We start from the raw sequence: 26,797 nt of genomic DNA on the forward strand, positions 1-26,797 counted from the left end.
CCTTTCTGTGTTAATGTCCAACACTTCAAGTCTTTTTAGAGGTTGTTTCCTGTCTCATTATCGTATTGGCTATCGCAATATTTTTTTAATAAAAGAGATATATCAATAAATGACAAAGACCATTAACGAATGTATATTTTTGGTAAGCAGCTGACAGAATACCTCTCATTATAGAAATTTCTTAATAGTTTTCTAAGACTAACCCAAGTGATAGTTCTTGTATTCCCAGAATATTATACCTGCAAATCGAATTTCAACAAAAATGGATTCCCCAGTTCATGAGCGGAAATATCTACGACAAAGTGTTTTCTTAAAATTTATGTCATATATGGCACGAATAATGGACGCTACAAATGGAACTGAACTAAGGGTATTCTCTAAATCTAGGGCCTGAGTCTTCCTGTTAAGCTTTTATCTCAGAAGCACCGCTACCTACTTGTATTTTATAGCTTGAAAAAGCTATTTTTATATCTTGTGGAGTTGTATGAAAAGTGATAACCGTATGTACTGACTCTTGTCAAAATTTAATCCATTTGCGTTGAAGCATCTGTTTTCAAAAAAATTTGAATAGCTGCCTTTTTACTAGGGAACGATTGGTGCTGTTTTTTATTCCTATGCCTGCACAAAGGGTAAAGTTTGCATATTATGTTAACGCTTCAGCCAGGTTACTTATGTAGGCTATGTAGCAAATATAAACAGACAAGAAAGGAAAGCCTGTGCCATACCATGTCCGATTGTTTCGAATTCCGTGTATTTCCACCTGCTCGACGTAAAACTGACAAACTGTTGTCTGTCATGCATTTAAGCTAAAAACCAAGAACCTGGTATCTCTATTATTCCACAATATTTTGACTGTTTCATAAAATGGTACAATCGCAAGAGAAAAGGAAGAAAAATCCCGTCGAAATCGAGGTCATTAGCGACGGAGGGCAAGAATGGGGAAGGAAACAGGCTGTTTTCTTTCAAAGGATCCGCCCTGATCAGAAATTTGTGGCGTTTACAGCCTTAGGAAGCGTTACCTAGGTATTTAAGGGAGCAGGTGAGTCACAGTAAACTGGTCACGTTACTACGGTGAAGTGAGTTAGCACTCTCGTTGTCACTTACGAAAATGCAATAGAGTAGCGTAAGGTGAAGGCAACGAGGTGACAACGGAGAAGACACCGGGCGCGTGCCGTTCACCGTCTCACGAAACAAACAAGGATTCTGCTGCCACTGTCATAAGTGAGGAAATTAAATTATACGAGCACTTCACGGTACTTCAGAAGAAGAATCACCATGGCGGCAAGGTCAGAGAAATGGGGTGTCAAAGTGTGGTGCGCGTCACTAACTTCGTACAGCAGTGTTTGGAGCCACTGCAGTCTGAAAATTGTGGTGAGCTGTAGCGGATCATGAGACAGTCTAAATTCTGACAATGCACAAGATAAACGTTAAAAGCACCTCCTGTAAGCACTTATCGTAACTCTTACTTCCCTTCCCTGTAAGACAAACATGTCCATGCACAATCGTAACCCCCTCTCCCATTCCACCCTCCCTCTCTGACAGTATTCAATTGACACTAAACCCTGTAACTTCAGTGCCATGTAGAAAGGAACACTATTTGCTCTTATGTTAGTGGAAAAGGTCAAACCTATAGTTACGACGAAAAACAAATAAGGACCCAGTATACGCAGGTTCTCGAGAACATGGAGTCTTGCCAGGCGCAAAGACCGGCCGTTACTGCTTGTGGCACAGTGGTTAACGTAGGAAGTTCCGTGAGACTATTCGCGGTTGATTATCTTGCACACAGGGAAGTCGCTAGGACAGAAAGTTGTAGAGAAGTGTAGGAAATACCAACACTAGATCGAGACTTGTTGCAGGGAGTAAACGTTGAACATCAACAAAAACAGTTTTTAAGGACTGCGCATACTGTTCGATTGCAAGAGCGTCGATCAATCACTGGAGACAATAGTAATCATATAATATCTTGGAATATGTGACCGCAACGATAACGTAAAAGTACTTGTAGGAAAAGCAGACGTCACGCAGAGATTCATTGGTGCCTGTAATTCATCCGTGAAAAGCGTAGCTTGCAAAATCCTCAGTCGACTCTGGTACCTTTATCCAGAAGGGTTAATAGAGAAGATAGGGAAGAGACGAAGAGCAGCACGTTCCATAGCGGATTCGTTTAGTCAGCGTTACAGAGAATTATCAAACTCAACACGCAGGCGCTGCAAGAGTGAAGTTGTATATGACGAAGGGATGTAATGTTAAAATTCTGAGTACGCACGTCTAAAGAAAGGGAGACATACTAACTCCTCCCACATAAATCTCGCGAAATAAAAATGGCGGGAAAACTGAGAGGGCTATTCGAGCTCGTACGATAGCTTAGCGACAGTCTCTTCCAACCGCGCACCACGGAGTGACCACACACGATCGGATTTCCTGCGACGGACCACAGAGCCGCGGGCCAGTTCCCAAGGTATTTTTGACGGATCCTGCCAGCCGATCTGAGGTCCTTCGTTTTCCGCCAACGTGCAGGCCCAGCCCGTCGGTTCTTGTCTCTCAGATCCGCCCAGAAGCTACGACCGTTCTTATGTGGGATTGACTAATTCGCGGACCCAAGGCTGTTGTGTTAGAGGCGATTCATTTACGTAATTGCGACTGATTTAAGTAATTGCGACTTCCTATCGCCGAAAGTACTTTCTGAAGAACGAAATATGAACGCTCTATTTTATTGTACGATGTTTTTCGTTTTCGAAACACGCTTACATCGTCGACACGAAGTTAGCATGGGCGACAGTAAGACGAAAATTGTGGCAGCTGCCGATTATTTGTACGCTATGTACTCATAATATTTATCGGAAAGAACAGCACAAAAAGGGTCAAAATGGGTTGACGAACGGGAAGATTCCAAAATAATGTATCTAAACCAGAGTCGTCCCCATCTCTCTGAGCCTCGTGAATGTACGATATGGTAGGAAGTGGATGTTATTGATCCTTTGCAATGTACAGTAATATGTAACACCTGTGAAATATATGCGATTGCAGTCCTTCTGGGCGGCCGGCCGCGGTGGCCGTGCGGTTCTAGGCGCTGCAGTCCGGAACCGCGGGACTGCTACGGTAGTAGGTTTGAATCCTGCCTCGGGCATGGATGTGTGTGATGTCCTTAGGTTAATTAGGTTTAAGTAGTTCTAACTTTTAGGGGACTGATGACCTAAGATAAGTCCCACAGTGCTCAGAGCCATTTGAACCATTTTGAACCTTCTGGGCGTATTCCACTGATGAATTCTTCACGGGTTATCAGCCGAGTGGTGGCGTCTTCGCGAGAAGATGATGGGTACGAAACTCATTGAAACGTTACGACAAGACTACGCCACCACTCGGCTGATAACCCGAGAAGAATTCATTACCTGTAAAATAACAGAGGTAACGCAGCTGTGGGTGGCAGAACAACGAACATGAGACACGTGACTTTTTATGGTCATTCATTGCAGTTCTCGTTTAAACAATTCAGCCTCCCTTTCTTCTGCTCCTGTCAGACGCTTTGTGCCTTTCTGACCTCTGTTATGAAACTTTTTTTCAAATTCTGTAGGTTAGATTTTATTACATTTTAGTCCACTGTTGGAATACCGTCAGAAAATGCTCAACCATCTCTTTGTACGCTCTATTTTTGGCATTCTTTTTCGTGATATGGCCATGTGTCAGTTCCCGCATACAAGGTACTTAGAGGTGCAATTGTGTAACATATTTAGATGTTGTCATTGGTCTACTCCATTACAATTGTGGCTTGCTGCCACCTCAAAATCACAGCCAAACTCGCGGTCTTTCTGAACTAGGCCCGTCGAAGGAATCCCGTGTTCCTTCGTGTGTGGCCAGTAGGGTAGGCGTGATCGTCGATTTCGAGAACTGTACGCAACGGCTTGCAGGTAGCGTCTCCAGTAACCCGGGGCGCGCAAATTTTGTAGAATCCGTCGCTGTGGCCTATCGCTAAAATCCGCTCGTGTGTGGACAGTATTCGCGAATAGAACAGAACACGGTGGGCATGCCGGGAAGAGGGAGAAGGGGAGCTTGCAAAGTACAAATTTAGATGTAGAATGAAACTTCGTGGCAAATTAAAACTGTGTGCCGGACCGAGACCCGAACTCGGGACCTTTGCCGTTCGCGGGGAAGTGCTCTACCATCTGAGCTACCCAAGCACGACTGACGACCCGTCCTCACAGCTTCAATCCTGCCACTACCTCGTCTCCTACCTTCCAAACTTCACAGAATGTAGAATGATCAGCCAGAATATTGTGAAACCTACCTAATAGCAGGTATGTCCACCTATGGCATATGTAACAGCGGCGACGAGTCGCGGCATGGAAGGAATGATGCCTTGGAAGGTCGATGGAGGTAGTTGGCACCGCATCTGCACACACAGGCCTCCTAATTCCCGTAAATTCTGGGTACAGGGGCGATGAGCTTTGACGTCATATTCCGTCACATCCCAGAAGAGTTCGATCGAGTTCAGATCTGGCGAGTTGGGGGGGGGGGGGGGGGCAGCATATCAATTTGAACTCGTCACAGTATTCCTCGAACCATTTCATCACACTCCTGGCCTTCTGACATGATCAGTTATCTTGTTGAAAAATGCCACTGCCGTCGGGAAAGACGATCGTCGGGGAGTGGCGCACGCGGTCGGCAACAAGTGTACGGTGCTCCTCGGCCGTCACGGTGCCTTGCACGAGCTCCACTGGACCCGTGGATGCCCACGTAAATGTGTCCAAGCGCATAATGGAGCCGACGCCGGCTTGTCTCCGTCCCGCAGTATAAGTGTCGAGGATCCGTTCTTCTGGAAGACCACCGATTCGCTCCCTCCCTTCGGCATGATGATCAGACCATATGAAGCTCTGCCACTACGCCAACGTCCAGTGCCAAAGATCACGTGCCCGTTTCAGTCGTAGCTGCCGATGTCGTGGTATTAATATTGGCACATGCATGGGTCATCAGCTGTAGAGGCCAATCGTTGGGAGTGTTGGTGCACTGCGTGTTCAGGCACACTTTTACTCTGCCCAGCATTAAAGGCTGATGTTAGTTCTGCCACAGATAGCTGCCTGTCGTGTTTTACCAAACTGCCCTGCCTACGACGTCAGACATTTGTAATGTGGGGTGGCCGCAAGCCCCATGACGTCTAGACGTGGTTTCACCTTGGTTTCTCCACGATTTGAAAAATCACCACAGCACTCCTACAACTCCCGATAAATCGTGCAGTTTCCGAAATGCTCGTGCCGAAGCCCCATGCCATCACAATCTGCCCTCAGTCAAACTCAGACTGATCGCGCGCCTTCCTCATTCTACACAACGACAGCGCGATACTACATGTACTTTGCGCGTGTCCCATTAGCAGCCATTCCTCGCCATGTGACACAGCTATCGCCTCGACGGGTCCATATCGATCGTAGGTCGGTAGGCATAATATTCTGGCTAATCAGTGCTTGAAGGAAGCAGACGGACGAGCGGTATAGCCAACAGCAGTACTCCGAGACTGCAGCAGTCCGCGAGAGAGACTAACTGCGTCAGTGAGACTGGCAGAGCTGCTTTCGTATTATGTTGGCGCGCTCACAAGTGGTTAAGAGTTTACACAAATGAGAGTAACGCGGGCTGTAAATCTGTTTAACTGCAGTAAGTTGTAAAGCGCGATTCCACGCCGGCGAATCACTTTGAGCGACTGAACTGTCGCGGCGCGCCAGACCACGGCTCCCGGTCCGCGTTACGGCCGCTCATTAAAAAGCCACGAGCGGGCGCGCCGGGGAGGCGGGTGCTAATGGAAACTCGGCTGGCGGCGTGGCGGGGGCGCCCGCTAAACCCGCCCGCCAACTCGCGCTGGCGATCCGCATCGATCCCGCCGACTCGTCTGCCTCTGCCGCCGCCGCCACTAATAGCGAGTCCGATAGCGGGCGTCATGCGCCGCGGGGGCGCCTAAAGCAGGCGGCACACTTCAACACGACACGATTCGAGCAGCAGGTTGTCAGCTGTCTGGCCCGATGCAAGGGCTGAAAATCCAACATCGCACCTTGTAAAATATCGTGTCTGTGCATTCACGACGACGACGACGACGACGACGACCACCACCACCAAGATATTCTACGCTCTTCCACGCTTTACACTTTTTATCTACAGTGATCGAAAAAAATAGCAACACCAATGAGGAGTTGCGGGACATAAATGAAATTGCTACGCGTGTTTCTACATCTGAAAGATGATGGTGTCTATTCAGATTTTGCGTCAGATGTATAAGTAAGTATAAGCAAAACTGAAGTGATATCAGGTGTTCGCCAGGGAAGCGTCCTGGGACCTCTGCTGTTTCTGATCTATATAAATGACCTGGGTGACAATCTGTGCAGTTCTCTTAGGTTGTTCGCAGATGATGCTGTAATTTACCGTCTAGTAAGGTCATCCGAAGACCAGTATCAGTTGCAAAGCGATTTAGAAAAGATTGCTGTGTGGTGTGGGAGGTGGCAGTTGACGCTAAATAACGAAAAGTGTCAGGTGATTCACATGAGTTCCAAAAGAAATCCGTTGGAATTCGATTACTCGATAAATAGTACAATTCTCAAGGCTGTCAAATCAACTAAGTACCTGGGTGTTAAAATTACGAACAACTTCAGTTGGAAAGACCACATAGATAATATTGTGGGGAAGGCGAGCCAAAGTTTGCGTTTCATTGGCAGGACACTTAGAAGACGCGGTGTGGGATCGTTACCAGGTGGGATTGACGGAGGACATCGAAAAGGTGCAAAAAAAGGGCAGCTCGTTTTGTCCATTATAATTATCCGGGCTGTTATGCCGTGGTCGGTTGATGAATTCTGTGGTGATTCCCAACGTTTCGTCTCCGACTGCGGGAGACATCTTCAAGGGGGTCCGTAGCTTGATGGAAGGTCCAACACACACACTGGCTCGCTACTGACCTTCCATTAAGCTACGGACCCCCTTGAAGATGTCTCCCGCAGTCGGAGACGAAACGTTGGGAATCACCACAGAATTCATCAACCGACCACGGCATAACAGCCCGGATAATTATAATGGACATGATATTTCCGGCCTTGAAAGTTTACATTTTAGCTCGTTTTGTATTATCACGTAGTAGGGGAGAGAGTGTGGCAGATATGATACGCGAATTGACATGGAAGTCATTACAGCAAAGACGTTTTTCGTCGCAGCGAGATCTATTTACGAAATTTCAGTCCCCAACTTTCTCTTCCGAATGCGAAAATATTTTGTTGAGCCCAACCTACATAGGTAGGAATGATCATCAAAATAAAATAAGAGAAATCAGAGCTCGAACAGAAAGGTTTAGGTGTTCGTTTTTTCCCGCGCGCTCATCGGGAGTGGAATGGTAGAGAGATAGTATGATTGTGGTTCCATGAGCCCTCTGCCAAGCACTTAAATGTGAACTGCAGAGTAATCATGTAGATGTAGAAGAATGGCGCTAGTAGCCACTATGAGGATGCAAATCACGTTTGCTTCAAACACACGCTGTTACGGTCGTCAGCGTTACTTATCTTTGAGATCGGACGTCGTGAGTTGATGTACTCAAGAATGCCTATAACGTGACGAAGACGAAATTGTCAACATCACACGAGATCGTATGATAGTACTAGGAGAGTCTGGACGTTTCTCCTGCGATATTTCAGCAAGACGGGAATGTAGCCACTGTACATGTCTGACGACAGCGGTGGCCACGGTAACGTACGGTCGCGAGGAGACAGAGCTCCGGATGGTCACGGGGCACTACCGAGAGGGAAGACCATCGTCTTCGACGTTTGGCTCTGGAACATCGTACCGCATCTGCTGCAGCTACTTCAGCAACAGTAGGCACCGGTCCTCCACATACCGCTCTTGTAACCCAACATATTCTACAGATGGCGACATATTCCTCGGCCTGCTCGACCATCAGATCTGTTTCCATTCGAGCGTCATCCACACACCTGTCCCTGCATAGGCGGACCAAGTGCGACAGGCATGGATCTCCATCCCAGAAACTGACATATGGCAGCTGTACAACATAACACATGCACGGCTGCATGCTTGTATTCAACATAGTGGCGGTTAAACCAGTTATTAATGTGCCAGCAGCTCACATTTGCAGTGACTTATCTCGTCCTTACATTAACCTGTGGTCTTACGGTATTAATCAAATACGTTACCTAGACAAACGTATTCCCGAAATTTGATTAATCCACATTAGTCATTTTTTGGTTTTGGCGATTTTTTTCCATCAGTGTATACGCATCCATATCCATGTTACCCCAGCATTTTTCTAATGCCGTCCACCCATCTTCCATCACTTCACTGTCACAGTCTTCTCCTACCTCTGATTCTAGAGAAGAGTTACCTTGCTCCTTCTATCATCCATTCGCGTGGGTAAATGTTCCGCCCACCTCCATTTAAATTAATTTTTATTACGGACATACTAAATTGATTAATTGCCAATTGCCATCTTCAACTTCACAGTATGCTCTGGGAAAGCAGAGAGAGAGAGAGAGAGAGAGAGGGAGGGAGAGAGAGAGAGAGAGAGGGAGAGGGAGAGGGAGAGAGAGAGAGGGAGAGAGAGAGAGAGAGAGAGAGAGAGAGAGAGAGAGAGAGAGAGAGAGAGAACGAGAGAGAGAACTAGTCATTCCTGGTGAATCCTCATAAGAAAAAACGTCTTCTACGATGGGGAATACTAGTGCTGGAATGACAAAATACTTCAACGAGACAGAGACACTGCAATTAATTAAGACGTTCCTTCTATTCGCAAAAATTTATTGCCGTCACACACGCCTTGAGATACAAATTTCATTATTACTCCACCGTCCACCGAGAAACTTTTTATTGGCTGATCAACACTAGTATCCCACGCTTCTGTGTTTCCTGAATTATTTTGGCAAGAATCGCCAGACAAAATGAACGAAACCCAAGATTAAAACTGTATCGTCAGTCCCTATAGTTCGCACAGAATGTCCAACTACCCCTACAGCCTAATCTAGGGCTGAGAACTTTTCGATGGTCCTGAGCCAAAGACATAAAATTTTTCTTTAAAGGATACATCTCCACCATTTGACTGTATATTTCTGTATTTTTCTTCTGTACAATCTAGATTTAGACTTTCACGCTATTTTCAATGTTCTTAGACCATTAACATCATTTTGCTGTGTATTCTGCAGAATGATAAATACAAAGCTCAACATATTTGCTTAACGATTAGTACAACTGTTGAGCAAGTGTGTTTAACTGTATATTCATCATCCTGCACAGTACACAGGAAAATGATGTGAATGGTTTAAGAATATTGTACTCGAAAATGACGTGAAAGCTGAAATCTAGATTGTACGGAAGAAAACTACAGGAACACAGTTAAATGGCGGTGCATCCTTTCAAAAAGTAATTTCGGCATGTTGCTCAAACGTACCTCGTACTCACGTGAATCAGAACTGGCGATAATTATTTGCTGCAGGACGCAAAATTGCTCACGTGTCTGAAAAGAACTAAAAGGTCCTCTGACGCCAAAGAAAACAGGGAAACGTTTGAACGCAAGAGTTCACCATCCAGCGCTCTGACTCCAAATTGACTAGCTCTCCCATCAACGGTAGGCGTCCCGTCGATTTCGCCCGGCTGTTGTAAAAATTTTACGTTCTCACTTGGTGCCGTCTCCTGGTAGTGTCTCCATTTTCCGACGTCTCCGTCTTGATATCCAGGAAAAAGACCGCACATTTTTCGGTCAACCCAGAAACTGTACTGCCACCACAGTGCCCATTTCTGAAGGCAAACGTATTTACAACACCCTTACTTCGTGAGTCCCCTAACGGTACGTCGACAAAGGAGCTGGTCGTGACTTGGTCGGTTCCACGCTTCCCAGCATCCACTGTGAGTTTGTGTCGATCGTCGCTCTGGCCCTCGACATGCCGAGTGAGAGGCAGTCCCTGCGTAACAGGTGTTGTGTGAACGCTAGCGGGAGAAGAGTCCACGGTCAAGGACCCGCGTACAAGAAGGTAAATAGATAATCAAGCACTGTTACATCAAGCACACCGCGCGCTTATTGTACGTGTGTAATTCGGGCGTTCTGAATAAGAGTTCCACAGATTAAATCACTGAACTAAAACTTCTCCCGAACAGGCCATGAAGGCCCAACGGTACCGGCCGGCCGCCGTGTCATCCTCAGCCCACAGGCGTCACTGGATGCGAATATGGAGGGGCACGTGGTCAGCACGCCGCTCTTCCGGCCGTGTGTCAGTTTCCGAGACCGGAGCCGCTCCCCAGTTTTGCCTCGCAAGGGCTGAGTGCACCCCGCTTGCCAACAGCGCTCGGCAGACCGGATGGTCACCCATCCAAGTGCTAGCCCAGCCCGACAGTGCGTAACACTTCCGTGGTCTGACGGGAACCGGTGTTATCACTGCGGCAAGGCCGTTGGCAGATTAAATCACTGTGTTGCCACTATTCTGGCTTGTGGATCGTATGATGTTTGGGCGCTTTCCCAGTTGCTTCTCCCGAGTTTCATGTCACCAGACTGTCTGTTAAAGCATATTATGTTGCCTGCACTATACAACAATAGGAACGTTTCTCCAACGGGCACCAGGTTTGCAGTACGCCAATCGATACAAGTCACGAGGTTTAAGTTTACGCCACAATCTACGTTAAATGTTCGTCAGTGCGTATTCAAGAGATATCGGAAAACCCGATGCGCTGAGACGTTCGTCATCTACTAGTGCTTGTAAGGCTCTGAAGCCAGTAGTTGCTTTCTGTCTTGCTGTATCGCGCGATCGCTTTCGGAGGAAGGCACGAATTGGTACGCGTAGGAAAGGCAAATATATACAACAAATCCATTTCTCCGATTTATGTGACCGACTGCTCTATAAAACAACTACCAAAGTAGACACCGGCTTCAGATGTAGAAACAATTCCTTAACAAGTGTAAATTTGCATGCGAAGAGTATCAGTACGTCTCGAATTTGTGCTACGACAGGTTCAAAAAATGGGTCTGAGCACTATGGGACTTAACATCGGTGGTCATCAGTCCCCTAGAACTTTGAACTAATTAAACCTAACTAACCTAAGGACATCACACACATCCATGCCCGAGGCAGGATTCGAACCTGCGACCGTAGCGGTCACGCGGTTCCAGACTGAAGCGCGTAGAACCGCACGGCCACACCGGGCGGCTGCTACGACAGGTGATTTCTCCAAATGACACAGAAACTGTCTAGAAAATGTGTTTAGAGGACAAAAAAAACTTTTAGCATTCATTAATGAGATACATATTACTGTTGAAACCATGTATTAAACGTGAAACGGTGCATGAGAAATCTAACAGCAAGACTCCATTAATTTTAAGGCTAGCATTTCGAAACTTGGCGACATGAAGCACTGACTGATTTTAAGGTAGTAAATACAGAAATGCAGTAGCGAGAAGTTCGCCTCACTAGCCTTTACAACTGCTCAAACGTCCTCCTCTGTACTGGTCGAAAAAGAAAAGAAAAGCCTAATTTCGCGCACCTCCCGCACACGAACATATGTGAAAGAAATTATACAGTAATAGCGACAGCTGAAAATAAAGGTTTTCAGTAGCTGTGGATTAACTGTCGTTTGAACGTTCTCGTCAATTACAGTCTCAGGTTTCTCCCGGTGATTAATCTTTATCTCATCATAAATCAAAACTTTGAGATATACTTGATACACCACTTCAGTGTTGAAACTAGTCACTGTAAAAGCGCTTATGATAAACGTGAATACCAAAGGAAAACTAATCGGTTCAGATGTAAAAACCGCGCATTAAAGCAAACTTCCAACTTGGACAGTTTCTGGGGTGCAGTGTGATACGTAGCGGACACGTATATTCGCTGCCTCTATAAGCCATTTGATAATTGGTATTTCTTGCCACAAATAGTTTTCTTTCAAATCCGGTGGTAGCTTCGAAATGACTGCGTACATCGAACATAGATCATACACGACGTCAAGAATACCATTTGCCGTAAGTCCAAAACCAATACCACAATGCAATACATGATGTATGATGCGTATATAAGTGCGTGTGTAGGCTACACATCAGAGAGAGAGGAGAAAGAAGTGTGTGTGTGTGTGTGTGTGTGTGTGTGTGTGTGTGTGTGTCACGCAGTGCGGACACGTAACCGGATACGGGTACGAGACTAGCATCTCTGGAATGTGTCTGCGGCAGTGGGCAGCTATGGAATTACAAAAAAGGCGAGTCGACGGAGGAAAACACGAGAGCGCGCCGTCCGTGCGCAAGAACCGCCAGGGCCGGAACAGAGGGGCTGATTGTGCTGCGGCCGGAGGGGACTCGCCGGGCTGTCGCCACGGCACAAACCGCAAGCATAGCGCACAGCCCCTACCCTCACTCACTCACCAGCGGCACACACCGCTTCGCTGTTTCTCCACCTTTAAAACTCGCTGTACAGCAGACATTCTAACTACGAATGTAGTGTGGGGCAATACGTTGAGAATGTGAGTCTCGAGGGAGGCGTGCCAGAGGTAAATCCCTGCAGTCGCACTATCCTCTGTGTCCTCGGTGGCTCAGATGGGTAGAGCGTCTGCCATGTAAGCAGGAGATCCCGGGTTCGAGTCCCGGCCGGGGCGCACATTTTCATCTGTCCCCGTTGACATATGTCAACGTCTGTAAGCAGCTAAGGGTTGTAATTTCATTCTAACTTACAATGAGCACATTTCCCTCCAACCTGAACTTGATTTTTGTGCTACTACTATGGAAAGAGTAAAATCCCACCTGAAAACAGCGAAAGTACCTTTAGCTGCGGTATAACGTAATTTCGTCGTAGCCCTGTTCCATCGTGTTTCGTTTATAGCTCCATATCAATTGCACCTGTAGAAACCGCACAATAAATTCAAATTGCTACAAAAGTACTTTGCACGTTCAGGTAGAACATTCTGGAAACTCAGTCACACCGAAATAAAACAGTTCAACAAAATGCACAGTCCCCACTAATATTACGGCGACTTCCAAAATCATTAAGCAACTCTTTAATTTTTATTACCATTAACAACACGAAAATATCTCTATTTTGAAACACGACAAGCTATTGCTCCTGAGCGTCCCAACATGCTTGTATACTGTACTAAGCAACTGCTCCATGGACTTCATGCTGGGCTTGGGTTCCACTCTTTAAGGCAAACTTGCAACAAGTATTCAGATTCTACAACCAACCAACTTGTGCTGGCATAAGCTGGCGCCAGCACACCATGGGGCAAAGAAGCTGCGAGACGCAAGATTATGAGGCCTACAACAGACTGGTAGGAAACTGGCCGCCAACGCCCCCGTCGGCCGCCAGTATTTAGAGTCGCCGCCGCTGACAGGACGACGAGTCTGTCGCACCGTTTTAGGCTCCAGTCTGTCATCAGTCGCACCCCAGCGGGAATCGCAGCAGCAGTTAGCTCCGCCGCTAACTCAGAGACTGGCAACAAGTAGTAACCATAAAAGCGTACATAGCGGACTTTGTACTTCACCAGCAGTGAGGCGGACGTGGACTAAACACAGAGCTTGTACCACAACAATTATTGCCAGATAAGTAACTATCTATTCTTGTGAATAAAGAACCCAGTTAATAAATGTGTGCAGTTTATGTTATGGAAAGAGGGTACCGGCCACCAAAGAACATCCTCTCCTTCCTTCCCATGGTACAGCTCTACAGACACAACGAGACGACATAAAACATCTTAAAATACAGCTTCTCGCAAATACTCCGCTTTGAAACACACATTTTTGTTCTATATTACATTTGTCATTCGTCCATACTGCCCACGAAACAGCTGCCAACTCCCGATGTTCCGCTTACTTTTTCTCTGTATGTCTTTAATGATCTTACAGATTTTTAATGTTTACTTTACAATTCACCTTGAGAACATCATTCGTTTACTTTCATTTCATATTTCACACAACTTTCATTCATTATCTTTTTCTATGTTTTAGATAAAGTGAAGAAACAGATCGTTCTTGGGAAAGTGGTCAAGCAATCAGCAAAAAAGGGTGTTCCACGTCCATATATGTGTTTCTTACTCACAGTCTTCTCGTTCGTCAGCAGTAGTAACCGCTGTCCTTCGATCGCAGAACACAACAGTGTCGTAGTTTAGAAAAAAAAATGGCTGTGACCAGGTGGTAGTCCCGAAGAGCGCAGTGGAGAGTAAGCAATTAACTGGGAAATGCTAGTGTCACGTGCCTACGTCGTGCGTGTCGTTAGCTGTCGGTAAGTGTGGTTCAGCAGTGTCGCGCCGTTCGATAATTCGACCCGGTTTTCGCGTTGCCGATCGATAATAAGCGGGAACCGCTAGACAGCGGCGATGCGCCACTCTCGCAAGATGTGCTTCTGCTACTCACCGAAAGAGAACAGCGCCGGCTGGGACGAGTGCGGCTCGCACGATGTTGCTCAGTTCTAAAGCACTGCAGATACACGTACAAAACTCATAACAGCGGAAAAATGCTCCTGTCGGAGCACAAAAAAGACAATATGTTCCTCTGTAAAAGACTCTTGACAGAAAGGTGGGAATCAGCTGGCTCAATCCTCATTCCGCCTCCCCATCCAAAATTGTGGCATGCGAATATATCCGCGCTCTTTTAGCGCAAGTGTAGATCCTTTAACCAAGACTCTTTGGAGTTGAGCCTTCATACTCGGCATCTCCCTCTCACTTCCACTGCCTGTATATGTCACTCTCCCAATGTCTCCTTTTTTTCTCTACCATTTATTTACAATACGTCCCACTGCGACTGTCTCGTCTCTCACTTACATTTTCTCCTTCCGTTTCCTTTCACACTCCCACTGTATCCACCATACTCCAGCAGCTCAGATATTTTGGGGCTCAAAGTTACAGTTTCCGCTGTTACCTACGTGTTCAAAATTTCATTCCAAATAGCACGGTCCCGTATTCCTACGTGTTGAAGTACGCCGGCCTGGAAGGGTCCACACACCCTCCTCCTCTTCCCCCCAAACCTACTTACGGTTACTACTCATCCGTATTTTTCATTTCTTTATCTTTCACTGCCACCCCCCCCCCTCTCTCTCTCTCTCTCTCTCTCTCTCTCTCTCTCTCTCTCTCTCTCTCTTTCTTCCGACTGCCACTGTCTCCCCTCTCTTCCAACGTCATTGACCCTCCGCTACTCTCTTTCAGCATAGAAAAGTGACGTTCGCATATCAAAAGTTTTGGTGAGTAAGGCGAAATGAGAGAGTTAGTTCCCCACTTTTTTGTGAGTCTTTAGAAGAGGTACATATTCGACTTTTTTGTGCTCCGATAGTATTTTCCGCTGGTTCCCTTCTTTTTTTGCTGCTACAGCAGGATGCGCTGTGCATATAAAACGAATATTTTACTGAATTTTCATTTTTACGTAATTTGGACACTCTTTTAACACCCTTCTTAGGCCATTTTTGTCACTGCAGTACCACTTTAGGCATATTTGTACAGCTGTCAAGTGCTAATTATACAGAGACAACGCGTCATAAAGTTTTACTGGTGAAAAAGTGTTGTCTAAACCACACTTTGGTGGCCTCGGAACCCTTGCGATGACCCCAGAAGCACTGTCATGTGTTCACTAATTCAGCTAAAACTTTATTTATGCCTCAGACCGGATATTACGTGCGTAAGTGTGGTAGCTCTGAACCTCTGGATCTCGGTAACGAAAATGATATCGAAAAAAGTTTCAAGGTACACCAAGATCATCATCTGAAAAACATATGGTAAAAATTTCGACGATTTGCCATGTATAGAAATTATAGGACTGACCCTCCCCACAACTGGTACTTTTCGTACCCAAAAAAATTATAGTTTTCCGAAGATATCTTAGGAACCGCGCACGAGAAAATGGTGCTTTTATAAGCCGACTAAGGTCGATCCTACACCAAAGTTAATGCACAAGAACGAACCAACTTGCTGAATTTCCCAGGGCTGGTGGAAGTGAGTACTGTCTACTTTTCGACCCTAGGATAGCTACAGGGAGCCCGTTCATCCGATAGCTATACAAATGATCGTTAGGGCAAGGGCTATCCAAAACACTTGATCCCTTATTTCTGTGAAACAACAGAACGCGAGATGTGAACTCCCGTAAAAACGCATTTTCGTGTGCGGATTTTTGGAAGATATTCGTACCGTGCTCAGCCATCCCTCGACAGATTGTGCTTGTGGCGGCCCGACATTGTTTCGTGGTCACAACAGTGTTTTTAAATTTTAAGCTGAAATTACGAACTTGAGTCATGTTTCGATATTTCTGAAAATAATTATCCAAAAATAAGTGAAGTATTTGGAAAAAGTGACATTCTGGCTATGGAGAAGTCTGTTGACGTACTAGATACTTTTTATTTTAGACAGTATCATACAATCTTTTAAGAACACACCATAACCGGGCTCAGCCATACGTTGGCCATCTTCAGATTCTATGAGTCACAGTTCCTTTGTTCGCCAAATGCTGCCTAGACGCATATAACCTGAAGATGGCCAACGTATCAATGACGAGTGGTGTAATGATTGTGTCTGACATGGAAGGAAATGCGTAATTTCTCTCCTTTTATTCCATGGGACTGGTAACTGTAGTTAACTGGATTACTGGTCTGGAACTTTTTGCTCCGAAATGTTTTCACAAAAACCAAGATGCATATTGTCCATTTTATTTATTTTCGCTAGCTATGTCACTGCAAGGCCGCTATCATACACAGTAAAAGTGGAGTGGCCCGTTACTCGTGCGTGTAGGCGGTGAATGAAAGTGAGAGTAGGACGCTCCCCTGGTCTGTCCGTTTCTTGTGCCTTTTTGGTAACGTGTGTTTCCGGACAGTACCTGAGTTCAAATAAACGCGTTCGCTTGGCTAAAAGTCTCCCACTAGCTGACGCAATTCAATTCATGGACATTACGTGGTTCAGTCGCACAACAGAGTTGGGCAGAGAACACGAGCAGTGGATGTCTTTGCACAGCCGGCAACGTTATTGTTTCGATGGTTACTTTCATTTAAATCAGGAAAGTGAGAAGACGTGTCAGTATTCTCTCAAATGTTTTGCAGATATGGATCTGTTAAGAACTGAGATCTATAGTACTTTGCTATAAGTAGAGTCCTGAAATGTGTTAGTATGGGAGTTTATTAAGCTATCAGCTCGTCAAGATCGACAGCTGCTAGTACGGTCGGGATGATCAAGTCGTTATTTAACCGGCGCTAGGATCCCGAGGCGGGCCCAGCTTGACATGAAACTTTCTCCTGTATTATTAGCTTTTGGAGACCCTCGACAGAAAGAGGTAAAAGCCTCGCGCATTCGCTCTGACCGGAGTAAGTAATTCTTCTCATTCAGGATCTTAGCCTGACGCGAAACAATGGCTCTGTGGAAAACAGACTCGGGGCTCTCAGTCAGGGGCCCCTGCAGGAACCAGACCGCGTCACTTCGTTCGTTTCAGAACTGTTGTGCAGCAGCCTTTCAGACAGTAATTCTACCTCGTTTGTGGCGAACTTGTTCTCAAGAGTACGAGACGCTCTACACACCCTTCCGCACCGTTCGCTATACCTCAGTTATTTTGTCGCCAACACTACGCAGCCTGTACGACATTTTTTAGTGCTGCAGAGTGCTTTACGTGTCCGGCAAACAATACCGGGCAGGCCGGCTGCAATCGCCGACGACGCTTAGGCACTGCCGTATCGCTTATAGCCGAGCACGGGTTAGGAGCGCGGCCTTAGAAGAGTCCGAGAAAATCGTTGCACCACTTAGCGTTTCAGAGTGGTGTGTCAGCGGAATCTGGTCACAGCTCTGTGGAGACTAAAGTTGAAACGTGACAAAGTAACGGTGGTGCATCGAATAACCACTTCAGATTCTGTGCTCGACGTCAGCACCGCAGATTCATTCCGCCATTGCACTCTTGGACAGGTTCATCCTGAAATGTCCTGCTCTGGCAGAAGCACGGCTGCACGTCGACTCGCAGAACAATCAGCGTTGGAGTTCTCAAAATCCTCATTCGTCGCATCCAGAGCCTTTGCATGACGGGAAAACAGGAGTGTGGTGCGCTATTAGGGCAACACCAATTACTGGACAGCTGTTTTCCCAGCAATGCATAACTTCTGATAGTTATGAGAACAATATACTGCAACTAGCAACTAACGAAAAATTACAACAAAGCAAGAGTACACAGTCACGACAGTACGGCGATGTGTGTTTGATCATAGGCTGATTATTAAATGGCGCAATTTTTCCTGGGACTTCTTTTCAAGGTGGGTTGGTCTCCCTCTCCCCCCCCCCCCCCCCCAAAAAAAAAAGAGGAGAGAGAGAGAGAGAGAGAGAGAGAGAGAGAGAGAGAGAGAGAGAGAGAGCGAGCGCAACCGATACGCCACCTGCCAGAATATACCAATGTCAGAGTTCCGACTGCGGAAAAAGTACAATAAATAAGCAGTGAACATCATAACGGATGTAATGTCCACTACCAACCAATGGTATACTTCACTATCCACTATCCTCAGACCTCGACAAATAGGACGAAGTTCAGACTATAAATGGTTTACGATAATGGTCACAACGTTAGGAAGATTGATTGTGCCGAAGTGAGTACAAGGAGAAAGATAAGTAAGGTTCACAGTACGTGTACTTAATGCGTGTGTGTGTATACCGTTCCTCATAGCGACGACGTCGCTCTCCACAATCTCTGGCGGTGGTTTCTGCGGTCACGTGTTTTTCCTCAGCTAACGTTGTCCTAATTACAGAATGGTAACGCAACGTGCTGACTGTACTACAAAATATACGTCAAGTACAAAAAAACCATGCTTAATTTTAGGAACTTACTAACGTCAACTGCAATTTCATGCCGCATACTGGTTGCTTACCTGTAACAAAAAGTTCAATGTTAAGAACAATTCTTTGAAACTCGAATAGCAGTGTTCTTAGAATACTGACCTATAGCACATGTTTATATGCTGTACAGTAAAGGAAGTAGGATAGTATTTCGACAAGATTTATCCAATTCTGCTTAGTTACACACCCAATAGGATCAGCCTTATCAATGTTGCTTGATTTCACCACTCTCCGTTTGAGATGAAAGAAGCATCTCGAGGACGTGAAATGGCGTTACCAAGCAATCGCAAATATAAATACCTTGGAAAATCGCCATTATGCAACCTTTAAACAATCTTGTTCGTCTGATAACGCCTCTTTACGGCTTACTTCTGCAACGCACATAAATATAAAGCGGATTCTGTCAGTCTTACTGCTTCAAAGAGACTCATGTCTCGCATTCATGGAGGAGTACAAAATTCCAGTTTAGGACACGAGAACTTTGTAAGGTTTCATACGCAGGCATATACAATCTATTTCACAAAAAAGTTTTTCTAGCAGTAAATCAAAATTAAAGAAGCCAATGGAAATGCAACTCTGGTTATTACAGCAACGCACCGAACTTAGGCCGCCGGCGGTTGTATGTCTTTGGCTTGTTTCGTTTTAAAAATTAAGGAAGGGGGACGAAAGAGTCGGGGAGAGGGGTGTCGAGCTGTGTCACCGTCTAGGTAATTACAAAACAAGCGCTCGTACTGTTAGGGAAGCGTGAAGAAGGATGGCGGGAACTCCTTGAGTGTAGTGTGAAGGCCTCACCGCCGTGAGAATTGCCGTCTGTTGTTAACGAGACATTTTACCTGGGACAGAAGTAGTGGTACGGAAAAAATCAAATCTTTTGATCTACTCGTTTATTACAGGCAGTAATTCATACGATGGTTCTTAAGAGAGTGATAGACGGTGCACACGCACGCACGACGGTAAGCGTCCGACTACGACCCCAGCCGTGAGCCAATTTTATTTGCGAGTTCTTAAGCTGCACTACAGTCAACGCACCGACCGCTATCACCCACGGTTTTGCGTATTTTCTACGTCTTACCAGTCTTGCTAATTGTCTCTAACCACCACCCCATTCGGCTTCATTACTTACTTACTCACACACACACACACACACACACACACACACACACACACCAGACAGACATACAGAGAAACCACACTATTTAACATAGCTTCAGTAACTACGTTGTTATCTCTCAAGTTTCTCTGCGGGACAAGTATGACAGCAACGAAACAGTGCACGAACAGTCCTTAATTCATCGTGATAACTCCATTCACAACAGCGACGCAGCGCTGTAATTTGTGTTCCTGGAAAGCAGAACGCAACCGTGTCTTCTCTTCTTGGACTCGAGGTCGATGGTTATGCATATTTCCATAGGCAGTTAGGAGCAGTTTTAGAAGCCACCTGGGCTGACCTCTGGCGAATCAATACCGCAAAAATAGCACAGACAAATCATCGCGGTGAAGCGCTTCTCGGAACCCCTGGCACAATGACAAAGACTGCGTCAGATTTCCTGTATGAAATATATAACGGCACATACCTTACAGGACGATACATACATTTAAGCACCAAGCACAATGAAAGTTCCTGGTGACATCATTCAGATCTTTGCTCTTGCTAACAGCGCCATCCGACGGTGCCATCAAACGTCCGAAATCGAGTCCTGGTCTAGCAAGCCATTTTAAGCTGGCTAGGAATTCTGCGCATGTTACGTCATTTTTTCTGCGCCTCTTTATATTAAGTAGAAGAAAGGAAGCGGAATTAAGATTTAGCGTCCTGTCGACGTCGCAGCTATTAGGGACGAATATTAAAACAGGTGACATCCTTCTAGCAGTACATTGTATCACACGACTTTGAGGTCAAAATATACGGAACTAATGATCGTGAGTGAATACTATCTGATTCACGCAAAGAAATTCCACATTACGACAGCTACTTACTTACACAGCAACTGGTCAAAGTGACGACCTGCAGTCTCACGCAAGCACTACAATGGACCGTATCCGTATCGCTGGACACCACTGGATTTTCGATCTCATTTTTTTATGTTTAGGGTTCTCTACTGTCTGTATCAAAAGAGGAAATACAATGAAGAGGTACGAAAGATCAACTCATTCTTTATAGATGACCCAGGAATTAGTATCAAAAGACGGTTATATAAATCAGTCCTCGAACTGTACTTAACACAAATACACAATTCTGAAATATATGTACATGAAAGTAACAATACAAGCGTTCACTCACTAGGTCAGGTTATCCCCCATACAGAGGCAGTTGCAGGCAGCGACCGTTCAAATGGTTCAAATGGCTCTGAGCACTATGGGACTCAACTGCTGAGGTCATTAGTCCCCTAGAACTTAGAACTAGCTAAACCTAACTAACCTAAGGACATCACAAACATCCATGCACGAGGCAGGATTCGAACCTGCGACCGTAGCGGTCTTGCGGTTCCAGACTGCAGCGCCTTAAACCGCACGGCCACTTCCGCCGGCGCAGCGACCGTTATTTTGATTTGCAAATAATAGATTTCAGCTATCAGTAGCCCTTTGGAATATTTATTGGCTGATCTAGATTTCGGCTAGCAACTAGCCATTCTCAATGCACTATCCATTTTTGGTCAATGCATGTAATGCCTGTTGGTCTGGCTTTGTACACAGTTCATGGAATACTGTGTACGAATGAAGAGTCCCAACCTGTCACTGGCCAGGCTGATTATGTTTACCTCGCAGAGGTGTCACGCAGAACAGACTCGCGTGTGTTCAGCGTAACAGTTACACAGCCTCCGTCTGCAGGGGAAATTATATTCTGACCACTTTGATGTTTTCATGGCAAAATCATCTCTGTCCAACCACGATAACCATTCTGTCGAGTTTCACAGACTGCCATTACGACATCCGCCAGACACATTACTACGATGTACTGCGCTGTACGAGCCAAAATAAAAAGTTTATGAAAGAGAGATCTGAAGTCATCGATGGTTGTGAATGGCGTTTTGGAACAGTCGCAGCGATGTGGAAATGTGATACCCTGACAAAAAGTAGAATCCAATTGGAGAGTACAATACAGCTCACATGGAAGTTTACGTCAGTATGTTAACTTACTTCGTAAGGAAGATACACCAGGCGCGTGCATTCTCCGCGTGCAGCTTGTGCAGACGTTCCTGATTTCCCACACTGCGTTCAGTATGGACCAGGAAATGAAAATAAGGAAGTGCGAACGGTTGACGTGGCAGCCGGCCACGAGCGTAAGAAAGCGAGAACTTTCTGGGGGGTAGCAGTGGGGGGAGTGTCTTACGGACTGGCCCTCCTCGATTTTTTTCACACTTTAAGGATCAAGGTTAGTGCCTAAACCAGTATGACGCAATTCTAATATAGGAGTACATATATCATTTGAAGATTAGGTTTTAGAGCCCTGTTAAGTAGAGGTAACTCCCAGGATTTTGAAAGAAACGCTGGCGGCAGATCGCGTAGAATCAAGTCTTATATTCGCAAATTCCCCGGCTCCATTTGCTAGTGGCAATCTTTTTTTTTTTTTTTTTTTTTACTTTTATTTAAATCCTATATCTATAATCCAACTGAAATGTTAATGAAAACCGAAATCATAATTTTAATAAATATACCTTTATTTTTAATCAGTAATCCAACGAAAAAATTTGATACAGATGCGGTACGCGAAACACCTTTTTGTTAAATGAAAAAAATTATACGCAACAATAATTCTGTTCAGCCGGTAGAAATTTAAAAAAGGATTTAATTTCAATTTGATCTTCTGTATTTTGTACCAAACTTTAATTTATTCCGAATATTCTTTTTCACGTGCAATTTCTAACTAAAAATTTAAAAAATGTTATGACTATTGAACATAAATATGAGACCGTATTTGTTAATAAACATTTACATCCGATAATAAACAAAGAATTTAGATATTAATTTCAATTTTAATAATCAACAGCCTCAGTTGCACCGTTTACCTAGAATTTACCTATGTTTTAGTCGGGATAACCCAACCCTCTTCAGAATAACAGTAACTACCGTTTGTCCATAGTGGTTACTGTTATTCTGAAGAGGGTTGGGTTATCCCGACTGAAACCTAGGTAAATTCTAGGTAAACGGTGCAACTGAGGCTGTTGATTATTAAAATTAATATTTATAAGTTGCTGACAGGGCCGCAAAATGTTGAAGATATTTAAATTTAGATATTACTAAAAAAATGCCACTACCGGGAATCGGACGACAGGGATCGCGAATGCAAGATTTAACGCGCGCTCCGCTACCAGCTCTTCTTTTAACGTAGTGGAGAAGTTTTGTACTGAACAGCGCTCAGAAATCATCCAATCTTCAAAGACAGTTGTTTCAGATTTCTTTAAATATTTTTATTGCCTCGTACGGGTGTAGGAAACTGATGTTCGGGCACTGATATTCAAGTCGTCTTTAAGAAAATCCAGGGCACTCTGTCAGTGGCGATCGCCGCGGAGTGACTCGCGGTCCGGGTTTACAAGCCGCCCCTTCACCGCGTCGCGACCGAAGCGAGGTGACTCAATGGTTAGCACACTGGACTCGCATTTGGGAGGACGACGGTTCGATACCGCGTCCGGCCATTCTGATTTCGGTTTTCCTTGATTTCCCTAAGTCACTCCAGGCATATGCCGGGATGGTTCCTTTGAAAGGGCACGGCCGACTTCCTTCCCTAATTCGATGAGACGCTTAACTTCTGTTTGCAGAAGAGAACCAGCAACTAAAACTATACGAGACGTTGCGGTCGGCAAGAGTGAAATCACCCCAGAAGCTCTCAAGCCCAACTTCCTGACTGTCTTCCTTAGGGCGAAGGAATGTGTATCCGATCGCCGGGTGACCACGGCTGTGCCGTTCTGCCTCTTACTTCGCCCGTTCTTTCTGCATCACGCCTTTCATTTTGATTTTCTCAAAAGTGATTTTAACTATCTCTAGCGCACGATTTTACTGTCTGTTCTATGCTCTGGCTTCCGGCCAGGAGAGACGCTTCACAAAGCTGCGTTCTCACCTGTCATTATAAAAGGGATATATAACGATTGACATTTCCAACTGTCAGAGCACTGCGTAAATGCGCTGGCTATTACGAAACTGTTTTTGGTAACAACATCCCTCCGTTCATCGGTTTCGTTATGGGGCGTACGCTTCGTCTTTGTTCTGATGCGCGCTTCCTTCTCTGAGAGTTCATATATTCGGTAACTTTTTCACTCGTGAGTACAAGGCCTTTGCACCTCTTGGTGAAACTGGAACTAAGTGATATGAACAATAGCTCATACGTAAGCTGCTGCTTCACTAATTAATCCCTTATAAATGACAAAGTGTTCATAAAGAGCAGCGATCGTTGCGCACTGTATAAAACCAGTCTTCGGACACTCTGTATCTCATTTGATCCACACATCAATCATAAAAAATGCGCTTCGCCATGCTGTGTCAGACACATAACAAGTACCAACAGATTTAATTCTGATCGCGTATTTTTTCAATGTAGAGGGAAGTTCCTATGTGCCGTGAACGTCACTTAGTGGTGGGTTGATAATTCTGCCTTTTTAGTACGAAGATCAAATCGGTATTTGCAACCTACGTAAGTCAGCACAAAATTTGACGAAATATCCTGTATCGGTCATTTCTCTCATCTTTGTGCTTACTGATTCGGTGTTTTCTAATATTTTGCTATGAAGTCTTACATCTTTATTTAATGTTTAAAAATTACGTTCATACCTTTTTGGTCTTTTTTTACTACACAGTCTGTACATGGCAGGCTATCGAAACGCGTAATTGACAGTGTCGAGTGATTAACTAAAGTGCTATATAGACAGTTTTTCTATTTCACACAGAACTAATCAAACTCCTTAGAAGATAATTTGAAGAAAGGCAAACCTAGATTGACAGCGTTTGTAGATTTAGAGAAAGCGTTTGACAATTTGAACTGGATTACGCTCTTTTAAATCCTAATCGTACCAAGGATAAAATACAAGAAGCGAAAGCTTATTTTGCACAGAAACTAGAGTGCAGTTATTACTCGAAAGACTTGAAGGGACAGTGGTGGCTGAAAAGCAAATGAGACAGGGTTGTAGTCTGTGCCAGATATTGACGTTATTGAATCTATACATTAAGCAAGATGTCAAGAGAACCAAGGACATATCCTGGTAAGTGAACTGAAGTTGGAGGAGAAGGAATAGAAAGTTTGAAGTGTGCCGAGGACATTGTAATTCTCTTCGCAAGAGGGGAAAAAAAAGCTCATGATGGTCGAAATAAAGAGGATATACAATGGAGGCTGGAAATAGCTACGAAAGCATTTCTAAAAAAGCGAAATTTGTTAACAACTAATATACACTGAGTGCCAAAGAAATTAGTATAGACGTGAGTATTCGAATATAGAGATATGTAAACAGGTAGAACACGGCGCTGCGGCCGGCAACACCTATATAAGGCAACAAGTGCCTGGCACAGTTGTTAGATCGGTCACTGCTGCTACAGTGGCAGGCTATCAAGATTTAAGTGAGTTTGAACGTGGTGTTACAGTCGGCGCTCGAACGAGAGGACTCAGCATCTTCGAGGTAGCGATGAAGTGGACATTTTCCCGTACTACCACTTCACGAGTGTACCGTGAATATCAGCAATCCCGTAAAACGTCAAATCTCCGACATCGATGAGGCCGCAAAAAGACCCTGCAAGAACGGCACCAACGACGACTCAAGAGAATCGTTCAGCGTGACAATAGTGCGACTTTTCCGCAAATTGCTGCAGATTTCAATGCTCGGCCATCAGCAAGTCTCAGCGTGCTAACACTCAACGAACCATCATCGATTTGGGGTTTCGGAGCCAAAGGCTCACTCACGTACCCTTGATGACAGTACGACACAAAGCTTTTAAGTCTCGCCTAGACCCGTCAACACCGACATTGGACTGTTGATGATTGGAAACATGTAACCTGGTCGGACGAGTCTCGTTTCAAACTGTATCGAGCAAATGGACGTGTACCGGTATGGAGACGATCTCATGAACCCGTGGACCCTGCATGTCAGCAGGAGACAGTTCAAGCTTGTGGAGGCTCTGTAATGGTGTGGGGCATGTGCAGTTGAAGTGATGTGGGACCCCTGACACGCTTAGATAGAACTCTGACAGATGACACGTACGTAAGCATCCTGTCTGATCACCTGCAGCCATTCAAGTCCATTGTGCATTTCGACAGACTTCGGTAATTCCAGCAGGACGATGCGACACCCCACAGGTCCAGAACTGCTACAGAGTGGCTCCAGGAACACTCTTCCGAGTTTAAGCACATCCGCTGGCCACCAAACTCCCCAGACATGAACATTGATGATATGTGGGATACCCCCCCCATGAACCATGGACCTTGCCGTTGGTGGGGAGGCTTGCGTGCCTCAGCGATACAGATAGCCGTACCGTAGGTGCAACCACAACGGAGGGGTATCTGTTGAGAGGCCTGAAGAGGGGCAGCAGCCTTTTCAGTAGTTGCAATGGCAACAGTCTGGATGATTGACTGATCTGGCCTTATAACAATAACCAAAACGGCCTTGCTGTGCTGGTACTGCGAACGGCTGAAAGCAAGGGGAAACTACAGCCGTAATTTTTCCCGAGGGCATGCAGCTTTACTGTATGATTACATGATGATGGCGTCCTCTTGGGTAAAATATTCCGGAGGTAAAATAGTCCCCCATTCGGATCTCCGGGCGGGGACTACTCAAGAGGATGTCGTTATCAGGAGAAAGAAAACTGGCGTTCTACGGATCGGAGCGTGGAATGTCAGATCCCTTAATCGGGCAGGTAGGTTAGAAAATTTAAAAAGGGAAATGGATAGGTTGAAGTTAGATATAGTGGGAATTAGTGAAGTTCGGTGGCAGGAGGAACAAGACTTCTGGTCAGGTGACTACAGGGTTATAAACACAAAATCAAATAGGGGTAATGCAGGAGTAGGTTTAATAATGAATAGGAAAATAGGAATGCGGGTAAGCTACTACAAACAGCA

At 45.3% G+C, this 26,797-nt stretch overlaps 1 protein-coding gene and 1 non-coding gene across 3 annotated transcripts in view; one reads left to right on the top strand and one right to left on the bottom strand.

Annotated features, from left to right (window-relative positions):
- The window catches only part of LOC124546611 (phosphofurin acidic cluster sorting protein 2-like), a 676,573-nt gene that overhangs the window by 500,002 nt on the left and 149,774 nt on the right, over positions 1 to 26,797 (bottom strand). The window lies entirely within an intron of this gene.
- On the top strand, positions 12,515 to 12,588 carry Trnat-ugu. Its single transcript has one exon. It is a non-coding gene; the product is annotated as a tRNA-Thr (tRNA).

This window comes from Schistocerca americana, chromosome 1, assembly GCF_021461395.2.
Source record: "Schistocerca americana isolate TAMUIC-IGC-003095 chromosome 1, iqSchAmer2.1, whole genome shotgun sequence".
Classification (NCBI taxonomy): Eukaryota; Metazoa; Arthropoda; class Insecta; order Orthoptera; family Acrididae; genus Schistocerca; species Schistocerca americana.